Genomic DNA, 20,044 nt, shown 5'->3' on the forward strand with positions numbered 1-20,044 from the left:
CTTATATTTCCTTTATTTCACAGTATCTTGTAATATTTATATATACACTTATATATTTTAAAATAAAAATGTATGTAAAATATATCCTTTACATTGTAATTTTCTATGTTTAAAATTCACTTCTCACTTATGTCTCATTTGACTTCAACAATGATGACTTAAGAATGTCATTATCATTCCCAATTTACTAACAGAATTCTGAGACCTAAACTGATGAAGTAACTTACCAGTATCTCACAGATAGTGAATCGTTGAATTCAGTTCTAACAATCATGTTTTTTTCTCAGAGTGCAATATTCTATGTACTACATCACTCTGACAACATATGAAAAAATACAGTTCATGAGTAATAAATATATTTCACCATATTTATGCACTTTAAAACTTACATTTGCATAAGTAGTAGTTTTAAGTTCACAGGTCTAAAATGATTATAGCAATTTAAAAAACTATTCAGTGCTTGACAAATGTAAGCTGTGGAAAATGCATTTTCTATCAAAAGAAAGATTGTCAATTAGCTAAACACTGAATGGAACACTGCCATCAATATTTTCAAAACCTGGTTGCTAGGGAAGACATTGAATTTCTCTGTAATACAAGCGCAGTCCAGGGGTTCTATGCTTAAAACTACATCAGCATTTCTATTACAATCCTAGCATTTCAAGGGTTTATGTGAAAGCTATTAAAATTCTATTTGATGGAAGGGTGGAATTGAAAGTCTCTGTGGAGATTGTTTTCTTCTCTTTTTGTATAAAATCAGCCTGTTTGTTTACTTCATGGAATTCAAACAGTTTAGCAGAACATGGATCTTAGATAATCGTTAATCTGTAAATGTATACCAGCACTCTCCCAGTCTGAGAAAATGTGAACTGGTCATACTGTCTGAAGGTCTGGCTGATTGAAATTCTGTTCTTATAAATCTAAAAAGCTTTTTGTTGATGCTAATTGACTCCAGACACAGAATATTTTGAATAATTATGCCAACAGTTTATATTGAACAAAGAAATGAAATGTTAGATTTTTTACATTATTGAGAAAACTCTGATTTACATTTTACATTTTGAAGGGTGGCACAATCTAGTCAGCTATCAAAGCCATATGAATTTAAAAACTCAGTCTTCGTAACTCTTTTTTTGTTATTCAATTACATATGTCTTTATAAATCCTAGAGTTATCTGCTTTGAATCATTACTACTGTGGGAATAGAAAGAATTTTTGGAGATGGCTGTATCCTCAAAGAGCTAACAATTTCACTGGACAGGTAAGGTAAACCTGGAAGCAGTGTAATTCAAATACATAACTGTCATCATTGTGAAGCATTCCTGAAGAACACAGATGAAAAATCTTGTGCTTTTGAATACAGTTTACCTATTGCTTCACTTCTTAAAGACTTTGTGACTGAAAACAATGTAACACAATTACGTACATAAGGAATATTAGGAAATTGGTAGTTAATGATCAACTCAGTTTTCTTAACTGTAAAGGACACAGTTCAATGTCACCAGTGTTTTTTAAACTTAAAGGGGACTGTTACACCCCTTTGATTAGTTATAAAATCAATAAATAGGTTACACCAGCAATCTTTTGCAAAATGAAGTAGTATAAAATAGATAAAATAGACAAGTATCAAAGTGCATCACCTAGTTAGGGTGTTGTTTCATAAAACTTTTTTAAGTTGTGTGTTTATGTATTTGAGTATGTAACCCACCATAAAATATATTTTCTTTTGTTGGTTATAATAAATGAAGTTTAAATGAGATGAACTAGTTTCATGGCATATCTTAAAGTCTCTAATTTTAAAAACTGTCTCACATTTTACCAGGCTATAGCAACACTACAGCACATAAGTATTAATTATCACTGGCTTTAAACTTTTATTAATAAATTCATTCCTTCTAAAATCCTTGTACTCCCAAACTGTTATCATAGAGAATATGAAGGTTGGTTGTATCTCACATGCATGATCTTCTCTAGTATATAATTTTATCTCCTCTAGCATTCTTTTCTAGTCACTGAATCATATCTGTCCTGAGACTCATTACCAGTCCAATTAATCTCTGCAGGTCTGTATTTCATGCACCCTATTTTGTAGACCCTGAAACACCATGGCTCATTCCTGGAGTCTCAGTGCAATTTACTAGCTGATTTCTATCAACTTCCAACTTCAGTCTCTTTTTTTCTTTAAACGAGGGATCAAACCTTGTCCAACTGGCTGGTATAGCAGGAGATGCTGCCCCATCATTTGTGTATTTTGTCACTTCACTCTTTTCTCCTTGAACTGCTCCTAAAGAATCTCTTCCTCTTCCTCCAGCCAAAAGATAAACCATTCTTTGTGTAGATCTTTATCTTATTTGCTCTTAGTTTCCACACTTTCCTGTCTGTGCTATATGGAGTCTTGTGGTCAGTGCGTTATATTTCTCATGTCCCTTCGACAGCTGGATTTTTGAGGAGTTCTTATCATTAGGCGCTCAAACAGATCAGGAAGTGGGATAAAGAGGTAAGTTTTATACATCTGGCTCCTTCAAGTTGGTAGCTGTTCAAGAATGCTAGAGATGTGGGGAGTGGTTGAACCTGATTAATACAGTCCTATACAGGTTTTATTTTCCAGAAAAATCTTTTTCCAGCTGTGGTTTACTCCATGAAATATTTGGGTTTATTAGTGTCTTTAGCCGCTTACTAGTTCCCCAAAGGTACTTGAAGGAGATTGAGATATTTTTCAATAAACTTCATTGCCCCTTACCTCTGCATATGGACCGTATACTCCTCTGCTCCATAGCCGTGCTCATGCCCGCCTCCTGTCTTCTGATTCATGTGATGTGACAGTGACAACATTGAAGTGGTGGCTGAGCCTAGGCCTTATGAGGCAGCTATGTATTTCTCTGAGACCCTTGGGGAGCTCCTGACTGTTAGCAGAAGAAAATCATGCCCCAGTTGACTTCTGCACCTATAGCCTAGGAAGTCAGAGGAAACATGCGTGAAACAGAACCATCCCAACTTACATATAGGCCTGCAGAATGAAGTTGAATTCTCAGGTTTATCAGATGAGAATAAAAGCTGTCATTTGCTAGAGATTTTGCAATTGGCTGTCATGCAGACCATGATACTAATGCCATAGATTTCTACCACATTTTAGCTTTCCCTACCTTGTTGACTTCTGTATTTGCTGATATAGATAACCCCTGCAGTCAATATTCGTGTAATCATGACCTAGTCATTTTGATCTGTTGTGATCTGCTACAGAACGTAGAGTAATTTCACTGAGAGCCCTAAGAAAGTGAAAATGTGACTTACTTTACAGGACTTGCATAAAACTTTTAAGAAATTATATTTCTCAAAAAAAGATATGGAATTCTGCTTAAACCAAAAATGTCTTACCCTTTATGCATTTATGTATTAATTAATCATTATTTCAAGTGAGGGAGATACAGCAGCAAATCAAAAGAAGTTCCCTGTTCTCATTCTAGAGGTGAAGACAGACTGCAAAACATGAACTAATAAATCCATAATAAACTTCCATAGGCCGTTTTATGCAGGATGATCAGTGAAGACCTTTAGTCTTCTTTTAGAGTTGCAGTAAACACCAACAGAGCCTATGTCTGTGTGTGTGTGTGTGTGTACAATTACTTTGTTTATGCAATTAGTCCAGAAAAATTCTTCTGTTTTATTCAGCAATAATTTTGTTAGAGTTCCTATGCCCTTCAGAATACCTGATAATAAAAAAGTTGGTATTTATTAGAAAGTTACACAAAGGGTATTTTTCAGAACCCAAAAATAAGAACTGCACCCAGATATATCAATGACTAAAACACAAAATTAGTAAAGTATCCAAAAACTGCTTTTTTAATTTCTTTTTTTTCTTTTCCTGAAGCACATTGTCTCTTTGTTTTTGCTTTTGTTTTGCTTGGTGAATGTCTCCTTTCTCTGCAAAATGTCTTTCTCTAACGGCACATGACCTAACATAACTACTACTGTCCCAAATTGATAGGTGTTATACAAAGATAACTGGTACTGGTAACATTCCCCAATTCTAAATTAGCAGTAAAGGGAATATTATAGGCATTGTCCAAGCTCTAAACTTCTCTGCATCAATGATTTTAGGTGTGGTTTCTGGACCTGTTATAGCAGCATCACCTGCGAATCTGTTAAAGGTGAAAATTCTCAACCCCAGCGCCAGATCTATTTAGCTAGAACCTCTGGAGCAGTAAGCAGAAGTCTGTGTCTTTCCAAGTTTTTCAGATGATTCTGATGCTTGTATGTTAAACTTTGAGGACCACTGTTCTATTTTGTGTCTCCAACATTGATAAAATTAACTCTAGGTAGATTACTTGTTTTATATAATAAAACATATTCATATCTATGATCCATGGGGTGAAGTGGAGAATGGATGTTAAAAAGAAATTTTCCTTAAAATATAAAAGTAAAGCATGCAATAGAGCAGAAATTATTAACGTCCTTCATACATTTTCTAAAATCCTTCTCTTCGATTATTTCATCATGGAAATCAGTTATACCTAGGCTTCCATCTACATCAAACTGGGCTCTTTTTATTACTATAAATTGTTTTCATTAAATATAAAAAATTGTTTTGGTATTTAAGTAAGTCGTAATTTGGAACACACAAGAAACATGAGTTTTTATTTATTTATTTTTCATATGGATTCGTTCCAAAGACGTTAAAAAACATTTATATAGCTCCTAACAAAAAGCAGAGTATTTGAATTTCTCCTATATTGAGTGTTGGATTTTAAAATAGTACAAGTGTTGGTTTTAGAGCAGTTTGATGGCTAAATAACTCCATGGGAATTCCAACAAAATGTAGTTCATATATATTAAACAAAGCTATTTGACATTCATAAAGTTTTTTATCTGACACCCTTACAAGCTATGTTAGTATTAAATTCATAAAGGAAGCTATGAGATTTAAGAACGTTGTTTGTTCTATTTTCCAGTGAAAATATGAATAAAGGCTTTGGTGTTTGGGCGCATCACAGCAGAAGTGAAGGGGAAAATTCTGGTGACTTAAAAACCACTATTTACTCTGAAGAAGTAGAAATCACAGAAAATCCTCTCCACAATAATGCAGTCCAAGGCACTGAACAAAGAAAACTGTAAGATATGCCCTTTCTCCTTCAAGAGATTACAATTTGAGAACATTTATTTTGCCTTAAAGAAACTGATTTAAGTGACCCAGGGCAGAGCAGAATGTACACAAAAAGCTCCCAAGCAATTAATATGTGATGAAACAGAAAGGAGAAAGACAGGACTTGTTTTATATCAATAGAAATGCAAACCTTTGAAGGGTGGGAGAATTGATCTTTTATTTTTGTTAAATACCAGTAGGGCACAAAATAACTTGATTTCTTTTCAAAATATTTTCTCTGCACTTTACTACCTTTGCTTCTTGATTTTCTCTCTCAACTAACAACAGCTTAAATAAATCATAGGAAGTGAGACAAAAATATGTTTGTTTTAGAAATAGCAGAGACAAATAAAACACGTAATAGAAACCCATTTCATGCAGAAGGCAACACAGGGAGAAGACTGTTGTCATGGTAGAGACAGGGAGAAAAATAATATAAGACCTAGGCATATGTTAGTGATGCCATTAAGGTACAAAGAAAACAGTGAGAATCAAAAGGAGCTTGAAAAACCGAGATCTGAAATGGAAACTAGAGTGAAAGGACAGAGAACTTTTGCTTTTAAATACTATTTAACATTTAATACATACAAAAACACATACATTAAAAAACACCTGAATCCACCAATAGTATAGAAATTACTATTTCTATAACATTTCATACCTGTGTGTTTCTCCTTGATTTTATCACTATCCTGATTTTTTTGTCATTTCTTTTATTATAAAATGGATCTTGCCATGTACACATGTCAAAAGAAAGGTTGATAATTATGAGATCAAAACGTATGTCTTGATAAAAAAGGAGGAAAATCATCTTAAAAGGTACATTGTAGATGCTTAAACTTTTCTCTACATTTATAATTGGTAACATTTGAGAATAAAAGTGGGATAAAAAACCAGCAAAGAATCTGAACAAGCAGTATATATAAAACTCAAAAGGCATATATATATATATACTATTTCTCATTAAAATCATAATAATTTAAAATTATAGAAATAATATTACATTATTTATCATATTAGAAAAATTAAAGACAACAAATATTAATATGGCAACAATGCATTGACAATTTGTAAGAAAATATTTTTAATCCTCACAGTAGGGTAATTTTGGAGAAGAATTTGGCAATATCTGTTAACATTGAAAAAAATGTATATGTACTTGTATATACTGTGATTTACTGACTCAAATTTTAAGTATTTATATTGAAAAAGAAAATTCACATAATACAAAGACATATTAGGTTGTTTTATGTTAATTTTGTGTGAAAATTAGAGACTAAAACAATCACAATTTCAAAACTAGAAAAATAGTTATATCTAGTTTGTTCATTTGATGTACAGGTTTATAGGAACTATAAGGAATCAACTAGGCCTATATGAGTTAGAATAAACAGATTCAAAACATGTTTGAACAAAAGAAAAACAAACTGCAAAATCATATGTATACTATACTGTTGTTTATGTAAAAATGAAAACCTACAGAAAAAATTTTATGTATTTTTGGCTCATGTATTCAGCTATATAAAGTCTCTTTAGTTTCTGCTAGAGAATACATACCATATTCCAACAAGAATGAGGGGAGGGGAGGATGGTGATAAAAAAGGAAGTTAAGCTTCAAATGTAATTTATACATTATTTTCAAAGACCAATGCAATAACATATTGCTTGTATAATTTTTTAAAATGAAAATATATTTAAATAAGATCAAGGAAGCACTTTCAGGGAAGTGGAAGTTTGAATCACATACTTAACGCGGACTCTAAATGTAATATATATTATATCTTCATGGAAATGAATGCCTCCGATTATCATAGCATGAGACATGCAAATAATTGCTCTTCTTTTGATTCTGTTTACACCTAGCATTTTATGGTTTTGTATCTACCTCCAAGGAAGGAGTATGATTAGCTTAACAGAATAAATGTATTTGTTTATTGAATATTGGGAGTCTACCATATACCAGTCACAGCTCTCTATAATAGGGCTCTAAGCGTGAATAAAACAAGTCATAGTTCTTGCCCTGTGAAGCTTCATTGTAGTGTAATATATTTTTAAAAATGTTAGATGGTAGCAAATTATATGGAGAAAAACCAAGTAAAAAGAAGACATAAAATTGTAGGAAATAGTAATTAGGAATGAGAGGTAGGCAAAAGGATCATTAGGTTACTGTAGGTTATCCTCAAGATTTTGATTCTTAATCTGTATTAGTAATCTGAATTTAAAGCCAAGGAAATTTTATTAGGATCTCTCTAGGTTCTGTGTTGAGAATACGATAAACAGAAAAAGGATAGAAATGATGACTTTTTTTCAGTAGGTTACTTCAATAATCTAGGAAAGAATAGATGCTGGTTTGGACTGATGTGATAGTGGGGGATGGTAAGAATTCTAGATATGTTTTGAATATAGGATGGTTGGGAAGGTTTACAGAAACAGGGAGTTCTGAGACGAGTCCTAGGCTTTTCACTGAAGTTATAAGGATCTACTGGCAATTAACAAAAGAGGATAATACTGTACAAGGAGCAGATTTGCATGAATGATCAAGAGCTATGTTGAATATGTTCAAATTGAGTTAGATATTTCTTAATAAATGGCTGCTCGAAATTTTATTGTAGATTATAATAAAAAATTCTAGTTAATACATTATTGCTTTGGAGCGGGGTTAGCATCCTTTTCTCTATATGATAACATGCCTATCATGCACACGTGTGCTTATGAATGTAAACTATAAAGAAGAAAAAAATGACTGGATTCTGGGAGGTTTTCCTTAGCAACTGGCCAGCCAGTCTACACTGTGACATTTTCTAAGGACATCTATGATTCAGCATCTCCCTGCTTTCAAGCATCCAGACTATCAAGGGGCAAATACATATACCTGAGAATCGATGCACTCAATCCACCATTTAACTTGGAAGAGAAAAAGGGACAAAGACAAGGGTTGCTCCTTCCAAAAGTATGTATTTAGATACTAAGCAGGAGGGAACAATAAGCAAAAGAGGAACTATGTGTATGTTTTTTGGCTGCTTTTGACAGATTTTCACATACATCTTTTTGAGGGTTCAAGCATAAGGAAGCAGTCTCATCCAATTCAGTTGCTTTCAGTTTGCTTTCTTATTTGTTCCTCCTTCAAAGGTTCACAAAAACAAGTTAAAGAAAGAACCTTTGGTCAAGGAAGCTTATCCCAGATTGAAATGTAACTGTTTACAGCAGTTGCTAAGAAGGAATTTGTTTTCTAGAAATTTTGCAGACCTTGGAAAAAAAGATAGAGAAGTAGATTTCACAAGTAGATTTTACTACAGAGAATGCAAGGTATATTAGGACAAATTAGCAATGTGATACTTTAAAGATGTGTATCAAGGGAGGTCAATATTACTTTAATTTATGGAACTAAAAGGAAATTAAACTATGCCGAAATTGTTGTTTTGGTCCTAAAAGGAATGTATTTTTATAAAAAGATAATATATTAATATAACATTTTAGACTTTGATTTTAAGACCTTACTATAAATGAGAATAGTTTCAACCAAGCGTCCTCTTGAATGAATGATTGTGCGGAAATCAATAATGTCTACAAACAGTAGTCAGCCAGGTACAAATTATGGCATAGTTGTCATTGCCTGTGCATGGAAAACCACCAAAACACCTAGTCAAAACTTGCAGAAAAGGTGCAAGTGGCTAGTCAGAAAGTCCAGAGATAGTACTGGAGCAGATACATCAGTGAAGACACTGAATCATACAGTGTTTAACAAAATTTCTGACATGGTCCTTAAAAGTAAGTAAGACAATCATAACTGCAAAGTTGTCTTACGGGCCCATTATTAAAGAATTTTAATTCTTTTGTGTAAATTTTCAAGAAATGTTATATAATCAATATTTTTTAGGCTGATATTAATGACTGAATTAAAAATTTTCTCAGAAAAGTTGCAGGCTGATTATGTAAAAATGTTAGGAACAACTAAACCAATTTATTTTGATTATGGTTTCCTTATATGCATGTGTAATACAATTGATAAATATAAAACCATATTTTAAGTCTAGAGAAGCTTTTCAGTATAAAAGTATGAGATATGAATCTAAGTGAAAATAAGCATTGAGTTGTAGTTTAATTGGCAGCATCATTTTTAGAGGTAACAGTGAATTTTAGAGTAAATTGTAATTTAGATTCAATTAAATACAATATATGCTTTAAAGTGATAGATTTTTATCATAAGAATGATCAAGTTACCTTTAGAAACTAATACTTTAGGACATGCACTGGGTGGTAATGATGAGGTTTAATTGTGACATTAACTTTCTGGGAGACATTAGGTGGCAATGCAATTTTGCTTGTCACAAATACAAAAATGAAAATGGTTGGTAAGGAAATAAATTATCTGGCACAAGTAATTGTGTAAATTAACGTAGTGTCTCAAACATTTTTATGAATTTTTTGCATGCCTGCTTATATACAAAACAATAATCCACATGGCACACTATGGCATAGTAATTCTTTTTACCAAACATATAGCAATGAAACTCAAAATACCAACTTTCAAATTATCTATGAAAGCTCAAATGTAGTATCAACTCTTAAATCAATGAAACTACCTCTCCAGGGACCAGAGAAAATATGATCTTTCTGAAAACTTAGAAAAACAAATAATATATGACCATTTGTTTCTTTGATGATAGAAAAATAATAGCTATTACAATTAAATAGAAGCTGTGAGTCATGTCATTTCTCTCTCACATATAAAGTAGCGTCCTAATCATTCTGTGTCACCTGCTTCTGCTTTTGTGGCCATAGCATGCATTATATTAGTATTTTATATTTTTCTTTATTTGTTACAACCTTGTCCTCAAAAGAGAGCTTAATCTTTATGAGAGCAAAATATAGATCAGACTCCTTTACTACTGGACTTTTGTCACCTAGGAAGTTTCTGATATATAGGAAGTTTTCAATAAAAGTTTGTATAATGAGTGAATAAATCAGGTGTTTAGAAGAATCTTTAGGTAAAAATACCAAGTATTATAAAAATGCAATATGTTGTTGAGAATGAGACAGAGGATGGCATGAATCTTATCCTATACTTAAAGAGAAACACATTTAAAGGTGTAGATATATTTACTTGAGGGCAAGTACACTTATCTGTGATGTCCAAGGAGAGAGATATAATCAATCTATAGGGTAAGGCAAGGGTTAAGAAAATAAAACTTGATCCTTCTTCTGTTCTCTGGCTTTTCTTGTTTTCCATTTCTTTCTGACATAGTTTAAGAGAAATTTTAATGCCATCTATTCTATGACATGGAACAATTTTTTGATGGCATTAAGAAGAATTTTGAGAATAATTTTTGTATCATACTGAAACTTAAATTACTCTATTTTCTTTTAAATTGCTATGGTTATGTACTTCTATTTTAAATTCTCAAAAAGAGAGGTGTTCTTTAACTTTGCAGTTTTACTACTTGCTTAAATTTGGAATAAATATTTCAGTTACAAGTAAAATTACTTTATCTATGAGGCCTGGTACAAATAATGCCCCTTTATTATTAGAAAATCTTTTATTACAAAATCATAAGCATGTAATTCTGTAACATAACAATATCACACTCAAGCATAACATATAACATTTTAGGTGACATGTTCAAATTAAAATTATAAATTACTACTCCCACATTATTACCTTACCAACCACATTCAAGCAGGTGTTACTTCTGCTGGACCCTGTATTTGCTAAATAATTTAAATAAGTTGCTATTTAACTTTTTTTCTTTAGATTTAGATCTTAGTATTAACCATAAGGAAGAAAATTATATAATATATGCACATTTAGAGAAACTTGCCAATATTTAAAGTATTTTCTTTTTTGTGATAAGTACTGGGAATTATATTTCACTTCTAGATATGTATCTAATCACATTTACAAAATTAATTCACTTTTAAAATTATCAATCATTTTCATGTTTTCTTTCATTACGTACTCTCATACAGAGGGAACATTAAAGAATTCCTCTTAGTTAATCTTTAGAATTTAAAAAATTTAACCTGATCTCAAGGTCTTAGATTATTACTTCTACTAAGATGAAAATTAATACAGTGAAGCATCTTCTACAACGATTTAACAAAAGTGGAACACTTTCTTTCTTGTCTCTCCCTGAAAGTCAAAACTTTTCAGGCCATAATAATAGTACTAACTACAACTAACATTTTTTTAAAAAATTGTAATCCTTAACCAAGGGTATTTTTATTATTAATTTTAGAGACAGAGAGAGAAAGAACCATCAAAGTGAGAGGAAAACATCTATCACTTTCTTCCCATACACACCCTGACTGAGATCAAACTCACACCCTACGTGTGTGCCCTAACCCGGAATCAAGCCCGCACACTTTGGTGTAGGGGATGATTCTTCAGCCAACCTAGTCACCTGGCCAGGGCACAATTAACATTTTTATGCCCTAACTACTTGTCACTAAACACTAGTGTAACTGTGCATAACTAAAGCACCAAATATTCTTGACATATTACTTCATTTAATTACAAAGCAATCCCATAAGGCAGGGGATATTTCAGAGTCCAGGAAAAACAACATGGAGAGATGTGTTGGAAAAGCCCAGAGTTCTACACCTGTGAGTTTCTGTTTTATTTTTACACTGAACACACTTTCTTTTACATCTGGTTGCCAAAAGTGTGGGGAATTTTCGCCATACCATGCGATCTCTGCACACCAGCTGGGTGTCTTACAACTCAATTCTGCCACTCTCTACTTAGAGATAGGTTAAGGGCTCAGTCTCAAAAGATTGCTCCCACCACAGTTCAGATCAAGTATAGGTCCTCAGGTTACCCACAGCTCTATCTGACTTGGCTACAAATTGGAGGTTCTCAGGACACCCTCCTTAGGTTCCATTAATTTGATAGATAGGTACACAGAACTCAGGACAAACCTTTACTGTGTGTTTACCAGTTTACTAAAGAATGTGAGATAAATAGCCAAATTAAGAGGTACTCGGGGTAAGATTTTAGAGGGTCCCAAGCTCAGGAGATTCTGTCCCTGTGGAGGGAGGGTGCATTAGTGTCTTAGTATAGAGATGTGTTCACCAATCTGGAAACTCCCAGAAGCTCCTACCCTCTGGTTTTTAAGGAGGCTTCCTCACATAAGCTTGATCAATTATTAATTCCCTTTCCAGTCTCTCTTCCCTCTCTGGGGGTTTGGGGTAGGGGCTAAAAATTCCAAGCTTTTAATCATGGCTTGGCCTTTTAGTGACTAGTCCTCATCCAGGAGCCCACGAAGAGCCACTTCAGTAAAACAAAAATGTTCCTTGTGATTTTTTTTCTTTTTTTAATTGTATTTTTTCCATTGTCAATTAGCCCCCTTATACCTCCGTCTTCCCTGCAATCACCACACTGTTGTTTATGTCCATGAGTCCTTTTACCTTTTTGCTTGATCCCTCTACCCCCTAAACTCCACCCCCCATAGCTGTCATCCTGCTCTCTATCTATGAGTCTGTCTCTATTTTCCTCATTAGTTCAGTTTGTTCATTAGGTTCCACATTTAAGTGAAATCATACGGTATTTGTCTTTCTCTGATTGGCTTATTTCACTTAGTATAATGTTCTCCAGGTCCATCCATGCTGTCGCAAGGAAAAAAGAAATCTTCTTTTTTATAGCCAAGTAATATTCCATTGTGTAAATGTCTTATAGTTGTTTTATCCACTCATCTATTGATGGACACTTGGGCTGCTCCATATCTTGGTGATTGTAAATAACACTGCAGTGAGCATAGGTTGCTCATGTTCTTTCTAATTAGTATTTTGGGTTTTTTTCAGATAAATTCCCAGAAGTGAGATGACTAGGTCAAAAGGCAGATCCATTTGTAATGCTTTAGGGATCTCCATACCGCTTTCCACAGTGGATGCACCAATCTGCATTTCCACCAACAGTGCAAAAGTGTTCTCTTTTCACCACATCCTCTCCTCTTGTTGTTTGTTGATTTATTGATGATAGTCATTCCAATGCACGTGTAAGGTAATAGCTCACTGTGGTTTTAATTTGCATTTCTCTGATGATTAGTGACATTAGCATTTTTTCATGTCTATTGGCCATCTGTATGTCCTCTTTGGAGAAGTGTTTATTTATGTCCCTTGTCCACTTTTTAATTGTTTGTTTTTTTGGTTTTGAGTTTTGTAAGTTCTTTTTATAGATTTTGGATATTAACCCCTTATCAGATGTATCACCAAATATGTTCTCCCATTCTGTGGATTGTCTTTTTATTTTGTTAATGGTTTCCTTTGGTGTGCAAATATTTTTTCATTTGATGAAGCCCCATTTGTTTATTTTTTATTTTGTTTCCCTTGCCTTAGGGAATATATCAGTGAAAATATTTGTACAAACAATGTCTGAAATTTTACTGCATATATTTTCCTCTAGGATTTTTATGTTTTGGGGTCTAATATTTAAATCTTTAATCCATTTTTAATTTATTCTTGTGCATAGTGTAAGACGGTAATCTAGTTTCATTTTTCTGAAAGTATCTGTCCAATCTTCCCAACATTGATTATGGTGTATGATCTTTTTTAAGGTGATGTTGTATTTAGTTTGCTAATAATTTGTTGAGGCTTTTAGCATTATCTTCATCAGGGATATTGACCCATAATTTTCTTCTCTATCTTTTTTTTTGTAGTTTGTTTATCAAGTTTTAGAATTAGGATAATGCTGGCTTCCAAAAGTGAGTTTGGGAGACTTCACTCCTCTTGATTTTTTTGATTGGTTTGAGAAAGAGAAGCATTAGTTCTCAGATTGTTTGGTAAAATCCACCTGTGAAACTATCAAGTCTAGGCTTTTGTTTGTTGGGAGTTTTTGCATTAGTGCTTCATCCTCACTCGGTGTAATCTGTCTATTCAGATTCTCTGATTCTTCTGGGTTTAGTTTTGAAATATTGTATATTTCTAGGAATTTATTAATTTCAGCCAGGTTATCCAATTTGTTGACATATAGTTGTTCATAATATTTTCTTACAATCCTTTGCACTTCTATGGTGTGAATTGTTATTTCTCATCTTTAATTTCTGATTTTATTTATTTGGGTCCTCTCTCTTTTTTTCTTGATGAGTCTAGTTAAAGATTTGCCAACCTTGTTTATCTTTTCAAAGAACCAGCTCTTGGATTCATTGATTTTTGTATCAATTTTAGACACTATTTCATTTATTTTTGCTCTAATTTTTATTATTTTCTTGTACTCACTTTGGGCTTTGTTTAGTTTTCTTTTTTAAGTGTAAAGTTAGATTGCTTATTTGAGCTCCTTCTTATTTTCTGAGATAGTCCCATAATGCTATGAATTTTCCTCTTAGGATTGCTTTCCTTGTGTCCCATAAATTCTGGATTGTTGTGTCCTCATTATCATTTGTTTCAAGGTATCTTTTGGTTTCTTCTTTGATCTCATTCATTGTTGAGCCATTCATTGTTTAATAGCATGTTTAGCTCTTCATCTTTGTGTATTTTCCAGTGTTCTTACTTTGATTTATTTCTAGTTCCATAACATTGTGTTCAGAGAAAATGCTTGATATGATTTCAATCTTCTTAAATTTATTGAGACTTGTGTTGTGTCTTAACATGTGGTCTATCCTAGAAAACATTTCATGTGCACTTGAAGAGTATTTGTATTCTGATATTAGGGGATGAAATATCTGAAGATATCAATTAAATCCATTTGATCTAGTGTGTTGATTAAAGCCTCTGTCTCCTTGTTGATATTCTGTCTGGAAGATCTATCTATTGAAGTCAATAGGGTGTTAAAATACCCTACTCTGACTGTATTTCTGTTTCTCTCTCCCTTTACATGGCCCACGTTTGGAGCAGGTTGGCCTCCCGAGGGAACCCTTAACCTCTCCACTATCAGAGCAGTCCACTTAATAGTGACAGGGAGACCACGGCACCCTGACCAATTTGTCTATATAGACAGATGGCAAGAGCGGGCTCAGGACATGCCAAAGCGGCTGCAGCAGTGTGCTAAGCAAGCACCCAGGCGTCCAGGCGCCACCGGAGCGCGCCCGAAAGGCTTTCGGGGGCGCTGTTCGCGACCAGGAAGTAAGTCAGAAGATAGGTCTCAGATCCTGGTCGCCAGAACCAGACGGCCGCCTATTCTTAACGACCCTGACGAAGAGCCCCCCCCCCCCCCCCCCTTCCGCTCCTCAACCCGCCTCCCTACTGGGCAAACCCGCCGGAAGCTCAGCCGCCATCACTAGACACGCCACCGAGCTCCGTTTCCCCCGCTCCGGCCGAGCCCACGGCTCCACCAAGGGAGCCGTCCCCCGTAGCCTCACGTCTCCGGAACCGACACCCCCTCCAACTGCCCCTTAGGGAGACCCCGGGACCGCCCCACATAAACCCGGACGGGACGGTCCAGCCTGGGGAGATAGTCCTCTCCTATCAGCCGTTCTCCACAACTGACCTCCTGAACTGGAAGCACCACACGCCCTCTTATTCGGAGAAACCCAGGCTCTCATGGACTTAATGGAGTCAATCATGCAGACTCACAGGCCCACCTGGTTCGATTGCCGCCAACTCCTCCTCACCCTGTTCCATACTGAAGAGAGGAGGAGAATCATGCAAGAGGCCCGCAAGTATTTAGAGACTACTGCCCCTGTTGGGACCCTAGACCCGGCCCACTACGCCCGCACCGCGGTCCCAGAGACCCAGCCCGATTGGGACCATAATACGGAGCAAGGGAGAGTAGCACTCGACAGGTACAGGGAGGCACTCCTGCGCGGCATTAGAGCAGGCCCCGAAAACCAACCAATATGTCCAAGGCAGCCAGCATAACCCAGAAGCCAGACGAATGTCCCGACGACTTCCTAGAAAGGCTCTTCGAGGCATATCGCATATACACCCCAGTTGACCCTGAGAGCCCCGAAAACCAGCGGATGATGAACACTGCCTTCGTTTCGCAGTCAGCCCCAGACATCCGCAAAAAGCTCCAGGAACTGGAGGGGTTTGCCAGCATGAACACTAGCCAGCTTATGGAAATTGCTAACAAGGTATTCAGTCATAGGGAAGAGGGAGCCGACAGGGAAGCCCAGAAAAGGCTGGAAAAGAAAGCGGCCCTGCTGGCAGCTGCCCTAGGCCACGCCCCCGCAGAGCCTAAGAAGGGCGACAAAAAAGGAAAAGGGCATCAAAAGGGAGAGCGAGACCAGTGCGCCTACTGCAAGACACAGAGAGAGGACACTGGAAAAGAGAATGCCCGAACCGGAAAAAAAAAAAAGGGAGCTGGCCCTCCGCCTCCCGAGTGGGCCCCCACCCTCCTCAGCCTAGCCGGCCTAGACTCAGAATGACAAAGACCCGGCTCCCTGAATCCCGGCCCCCGCGAGCCCACGGTCACAGCCACTGTTGGGGGCCAAACCCTTTCCTTTATGGTAGACACCCGGGCAGAACACTCGGTAGTTACCGTCCTGGTGGCACCACCGTCAGGGTGAGAAGTCACCATCGTCGGGGCCACCAGCCGACCTAGTAGCCCAAAGAGCTTCTGTCAAGCTCGGACGGTAGACCTAGGGGGCCACCGAGTTAAACACAAGTTCTTGTACCTGCTGCGGTGCCGTGTCCCACTACTGGGCCGAGACCTCCTCTCTAAAATCGGGACGCAGATATCCTTCCAGCCATCAGGTGAGGCCTCGCTACAAATAGGGGTCGTCCTACCAGGAGAGGAAGAGTACCGGCTATATTCGAAGGAGCCGGCCAGCCCAGACTGTGAACCGGGAACTAGGGACAAACTATCACGGGAGTTCCCCACGGTCCGGGCCGAGGACAGTCCCCCTGGACTCGCTCAAAATCAGGCCCCAGTGGTCATTGAACTCAAGCTGGGGGCTAGACCTTGTCGCCTGCGGCAGTCCCCTATTTCGAAGGAGTCCCGCCTAAAAATATCAGAAATTATCCGAAAACACTTACAGGAGGGCATCTTAGTCCCCTGTCAATCAGCATGGAATATGCCACTCCTGCCAGTCAAGAAACCCGATGGTGCAGGATACCATCCAGTCCAGGACCTCAGGACGGTGAACGAGGCCGTTGTCACTCTGCACCCAGTAGTTCCAAATCCGTACACCCTGCTAAGTCAACTCCCACCAACTGCCGCCTGGTTTACGTGCCTTGATTTGAAGGACGCCTTCTTCTGTGTCCCAGTGGCTCCTGTTAGCCAGCCCATGTTCGCCTTCGAGTGGGAAGACCCACACACAGCGGTGAAAACACAACTGACCTGGACCCGACTGCCTCAAGGGTTTAAGAACTCCCCAACAATATTCAGCGAGGCGCTAGCCCGGGACCTGCAACCCTTCTCGAAAAAGGAAAGGGAACTCACCCTTCTCCAGTAGGTAGATGACCTCCTCTTAGCCGCCCCTAACCAGAGCTGATGTCTAGGGGGGACAAGAACACTCCTGGGACTGTTAGCTCAGCAAGGACACTGGGTCTCATGGAAGAAAGCACAGATTTGTCAGCAGGAGGTCAAGTATCTCGGGTTCCTGATCTCCCAAGGCAGGAGATCTCTGAGCGTAGACATTGCCTGCTTCCCAACCCTGGGCAGCTGCTGGTAGTTGCGGGAATTCTTGGGGGCTGCCGGCTTCTGCAGAATCTGGATCCCAGGGTTTGCAGCCATAGCGAAACCACTCTATCAGGCCCTACGCAGACTGGACACCACTCCTCTAACTTGGGGAGAGGAACAGGAGCAGTCCTTCAATCAGATAAAGGACCTCCTCGGCAAGGCCCCAGCCCTTGGCCTACCTGACCCCAGCCAGCCCTTTAATCTACACATTCATGAGAAGAACAGGGTGGCTCTAGGGGTCTTGACCCAAACTGCCGGGCCTTGGCAGCGCCCTGTAGCCGATTTATCCAAGCAACTAGATAACATTGCTGCTTGGTGGCCACCTTGCTTAAGAACAGTCACGGCCACGGTAGCCCTCCTGCAGGAGGCCGACAAACTAACTCTGGGGCAAGAAATAACCCTGTTTGTTCCCCCACGGTATCCATGGCCTCCTGGCAGGTCAGGGACACAGGTGGCTGTCAAACCCCAGGCTGACGCAGTACCAAGGCATTCTCCAAGGGAACCCTCGGGTCTAGGTTAAAACGGTAAGGTGAATAAACCCTGCAAATTTTCTGCCCGCCGAGCTAGGGGACCCAGACCACTGTTGCCTAGAGGTGACTGAAGAAGTTTACACCAGCCAGCCGGACTTGTGCGACCAGCCGTTGCCAAATGTGGACGTGATTTATTTTGCAGACGGCAGCAGCTACATGAAACAAGGGGATCGAGTGGCTGGGTATGCAGTAACCACGCTTGATCAGATAGTAGAGGCGAAAGCCCTACCCCCTCGATGGTCGGCACAAAGGGCTGAACTTTGGGCCCTGATCAGAGCGCTAGAACTAGCTCAGGGCAAGAAGGTCAACATTTATACTGACTCTAAGTATGCCTACGCCACCCTGCACATCCACGGGGCCATCTACCGGGAACGCGGCCTACTGACAGCAGAAGGGAAGGAAATCAAAAATAAGGCAGAAATCCTCCACCTCCTAGAAGCAGTCTGGGCTCTAGCTGCAGTGTCCGTAATCCACTGCAAAGGCCACTCCAGATGGACCAGACACCATGCTGGCCCGCGGGAACCAAAAGGCGGACCTGGCAGCGAAGGTTGCCGCCATAAGCAACGATATGGCAGAAAGAGCCCTCTCTTCTCAGACCATTGTTGGGAAGTCCTGTTAACCACCCGGACTACAAGCCAGCAGAGGTAAAGTGGGCCCAGCAAGCAGGGGGCCAGGAAACTCCCAAGGGAACATGGAAACTACTTGATGGACGTTTATGCATGCCCCAAAGTCAGGCCAGTAATCTAGTGAGGAAATGCCACCATCTGACCCACCTAGGCAAAACCTCTCTAGAAAGGCTGCTTAAGAGATATTTCTACTTCCCCAATCTCCCCGCCCTGTGCTCAACCGCGGCCACCCAATGCATCATCTGCACGAGGAACAACGCGGCCCCACACCCCGGGGTCCCACCGGGTATCCAGAGCAACAGAACTCAGCCCTTCGAGGACCTCCAAATAGATTTCATGGAGGTCAAGGCATGCCGAGGGTTTAAATATCTGCTAGTTCTGGTCTGCACCTTTTCAGGGTGGGTAGAGGCCTTCCCCACCAGGACTGAAAAGGCGTGGGAAGTAACTCAGGTTCTCCTCAGGGAAATCATACCCAGGTATGGGCTCCCGCTCACGATAGGCAGCGACAACGGGCCAGCATTCTTCACCCAGGTAGTCCAAAAGGTCGCCCGACTCCTACAAATAAATTGGAAACTGCACGCTGAAAACTGACCTCAAAGCTCGGGCAAAGTGGAACGGATGAATCGGACCCTTAAGGAAACTCTAGCTAAGTTTTACCAGGAGACAGACCTGCCATGGACTGACCTGTTGCCACTGGCCCTGCTGCCAGTCAAGAATGCCCCGAACCCCTCAGGATATACCCCCTATGAGTTAGTCTTTGGCAGGCCCCCACCAGTAGCTAAGCTAGAAGGACTCCATGACCTCAGACAAAGGGGGTAATTGAGTCAGACCCAGTACTTAAAGCAGTTGGGCAAGACTTTAGATACCATTTACCAGGCCAAATTAGGCCAGGAACCCCAACCCCGAGGGAGGCCGACGCACTCTTTCCAACCAGGGCAATACGTATGGATAAAAGATTGGAAAAATAAGCCGCTCCAGGCAACCTGGACGGGCCCCCACCTGCTGCTATTAACTACCCCAACTGCCCTTAAGCAGGCATTGCACCGTGGATCCATTATAGTGGAGCCAAACCGGCGGCAGACCCAGATAGAAGGAGGACTGCAAGAACTCCAGAGGGCAGCCCTGAGGACCAAGGGCCGAGCGCAACTCCAGAACAGCAACCGGCTGCACCGATCCTGAGACTGCGGAGAGA

General features: G+C 38.9%; 1 protein-coding gene and 1 pseudogene across 1 annotated transcript in view; one reads left to right on the forward strand and one right to left on the reverse strand.

Moving 5' to 3' along the window:
- Positions 1-2,327, reverse strand: part of LOC129061772 (adenylosuccinate synthetase isozyme 2-like) — a 41,632-nt pseudogene extending 39,305 nt beyond the window's left edge.
- A 22-nt stretch (positions 2,328-2,349) lies between these two features.
- Positions 2,350-20,044, forward strand: part of KYNU (kynureninase) — a 166,869-nt gene continuing 149,174 nt past the window's right edge. Inside the window, exons 1-2 of the mRNA XM_054562756.1 lie at positions 2,350-2,497; positions 4,950-5,108. The gene's annotated coding sequence lies outside the window, so the exon portion shown is untranslated. The remainder of the gene's footprint in view (positions 2,498-4,949; positions 5,109-20,044) is intronic.

This window comes from Pteronotus mesoamericanus, unplaced genomic scaffold, assembly GCF_021234165.1.
Source record: "Pteronotus mesoamericanus isolate MK-2021 breed Mesoamerican mustached bat unplaced genomic scaffold, CSHL_Meso_final scaffold_651, whole genome shotgun sequence".
Classification (NCBI taxonomy): domain Eukaryota; kingdom Metazoa; phylum Chordata; class Mammalia; order Chiroptera; family Mormoopidae; genus Pteronotus; species Pteronotus mesoamericanus.